Raw genomic sequence first — 2,941 nt, 5'->3', positions numbered from 1 at the left:
TGAGGGCCTTTTGATTTCAATGGAGAAGAGGGGGGCAGAGAAAGAGCTGTCTAGATAGCCAGATAGACAAGATCTAGAATAATGTGGAGGATGACTGCACACCTTACCCCAAAGTGGAGGACTGGAAGTGCATTTGGGTTTCCTTTTTCTACCCTTCCTGCATAGAAGGAAATGGGAACTCATGAATCTTCCCCAGTGTGTGAGATGCAATGCATGCATTCCTTCATATAGGGGATATGTGTGACTTCCTCCTTGGAACATGACACAGAAACTACACAACTAGGAAGCAAAAGTCTCCTGTACTTCCTTTCTCCCTGTTGTAATGTGCACAATAGCTTTCAGTACACACACACACACACAGAGAGAGAGAGAGAGAGAGAGAGAGAGTTTGCTATACTGGTATTGTTGTCTGAAGTACAGTACACTTTTCATTTCTACCGCTTCTTAAATAACCTTCAAAGAACACAGGTGATGAGTGTGATGTGCATTTCAAAGTTCACATTAGAAAAAAACCATTTGCTTGTAGTTCTATTCATTAGCAAAACCATCTTTCAAGTCTCCCCAGGTCATTACTTTGCTCATCTAAAGCAGTGATTTTCAACCTTTTTCATATCATGGCACACTGACAAGTCAGGCACACCATCAGTTTTTGGACAATTGATAAGGCATACTGTGCTGTTGGGGGGTGGGGCTCACATCCCTCAAATGGCCTTACTAATAAATGATCCTCTCTCAAATTCCTGTGGCACACCTGGGGACCATTCGCAGCACACCGATGTGCCATGGCACAGTGGTTGAAAATGGCTGATCTAAAGTTTAGAGCTTTCTCTTGAGATGGAAGGCAATACTCTTCCAATATGCAATAACAAAAAAGAGAGGTCTTCTGTGCTAACAATTGAATAATGAAGACATTTCACCACTCATTTGTACTAAACAAAGTATGGAATTGAAGCTCTTCCTGTCATTCATAATTTTACATCAGTCAGTGATGGTTGGCAACCTTCAGTCTCGAAAGACTATGGTATAAGCCTGGGGTTGGCAACCTGCCATTCTGGAGCCGCAAGTGGCTCTTTGCCTTCTGCTGCGGCTCTGTGCGGGGCCAACCCGTCCGGGGGGAGGGGCTCACCCCTCCCGCGACGCAGGCGCCGCTCACCAGCCCGAGCATACGGGCTGCGGCGCCCCATAGGAGAGGGCGCGAATGGCTGGCGGAGCAGCTCCTCCGCCGAGGGTGAGCCCCCACCCACCACGTTCCCTCGCCTCACGTTCCCTCCAGCCCGAGCACACGGGCTGCAGCTGTGCCCCATAGGAGAGGGAGCAAACGGCTGGCGCAGCAGCTCCTCCGCCAAGGGCGAGCCCCTGCCGCCGACGCCGCTGCACATTCCAAAGAGCCCACACCACCTCTGAGGGCGAGCCCCCGCACGTTCCCTCCCGCCCGAGCTGCAGCGCCAGCCGCCTGCCCGTGATGACCCCCCTTCCCACAAGCAGCCCTGACCCCACGGAGCCAAGGCAGAAGCAAGCAATTGAGCGCAGCTGCTCTGTCCTCCTCCCAAGCTCAGAGCACAATCCTGTGCGTGTCTCCTCAGAAGTAAGTCCCATTGAACACCCTGATGACCCCCCTTCCCACAAGCAGCCCTGACCCCATGGAGCCAAGGCAAAAGCAAGCAATTGAGTGCAGCTGCTCTTTCCTCCTCCCAAGCTCAGAGCACAATCCTGTGAGTGTCTCCTCAGAAGTAAGTCCCATTGTGCTTGCTCCCAGGAAAGTGTGCACAGGATTACAGCCTTCAAACTCCCCACTCAGCATCCCCCGTCACTCACTCACACTCTCACTGCTCCATTTCCTTCACTTGGAAACTTGAAAGGGGTTTGGGGACCCCTGCACCAGATGGTATTCTGTATATGTTTGTATACTGTATGTGTAACATACTGTATATGTAGCACCAAAGCATATTTCATGGTTGTGAAGTAATCACTGTTAGTATGCCTTTTATTTTATGCAGTTTTGAACTCTTAGCTTGTTTGTTCAGGAGCACTTTTGTGAACAGTGTTAAGTAGTACTAAGTGGTCTTGTTCAGAGGTAGTATTGTGTGGAAAGGCATTTACAGAAGTATAGAAGTAAATGACAGTAAAGAATGACAGTATCCTTCACAAGCAGTTCACCTGTGCACAATCTAAAACTGTTGTTCTCCAACTGTGGGCCTAGACCTGATTTTTAGTGGGACATCTAAGAGGGGAGTGTATTATATAACTGGGACCTACAAGAGGGGAGTGTATTATATAACTGGGACCTATAAGAGGGGAGCGCAAACTATATATGCAGTGTTATCTTCATTTTAGATGTCAAAAGGGTTTTGTGACTCCCGAGGTTTTCTTTTTTCTGGAAAATGGGTCCAAATGGCTCTTTGAGTGTTTAAGGTTGCCGACCCCTGGATAAGCCTACAGCACCTGGTATTCCCAAGCGGTCTCCCATCCAAGTACTAACCAGGCCTGACCCTGCTTAGCTTCCAAGATCAGATGAGATCTGGCATGTGCAGGGTAACAGTTGCTACAGTCAGTGATATGGCTTTGGTTTTCTGCAACAAGAATATTTTAATAAAACATAATGCCCTATATAATGGAGATAAGGGAGAGCTGGAGACTCATCCATTACCTGGGTCCAAAGGAAGTGAATGTATTGAAGCTCTGTATGGTTTAGGGCTGGGGTATGTGAGGCACTGCTTCCCATATGAGTGGGCCTGACCCTTGAGTTCACTGGAGTAGCCCTTCTGAAAGTGCTGCCATTGTCTGAAGCTTGAGTGGCAGAAACACAGGACAGGGCCTTTTCTGTAGTAATGCCACAATTATAGAATTCCTGAATTAAGATCAACCTCCTCCCTGGCAGTGTTCCGGCAGGGTTTGAAGACTATTTTTGAATTGTGGTACATTTATCTGTTCCACTGTAATG

General features: G+C 48.2%; 1 pseudogene; it reads right to left on the bottom strand.

The window, feature by feature from the left end:
- Nucleotides 1-2,430: 2,430 nt before the first annotated feature.
- On the bottom strand, nt 2,431-2,550 carry LOC136650401 (5S ribosomal RNA; annotated as a pseudogene).
- Between the last annotated feature and the right edge of the window lie 391 nt (nt 2,551-2,941).

This window comes from Tiliqua scincoides, chromosome 4 (genome assembly GCF_035046505.1).
Source record: "Tiliqua scincoides isolate rTilSci1 chromosome 4, rTilSci1.hap2, whole genome shotgun sequence".
NCBI lineage: Eukaryota > Metazoa > Chordata > Lepidosauria > Squamata > Scincidae > Tiliqua > Tiliqua scincoides.
The sequence above is the reverse complement of the archived record's forward strand: the minus strand, read 5'-3'. Positions and strand labels throughout refer to the sequence as shown.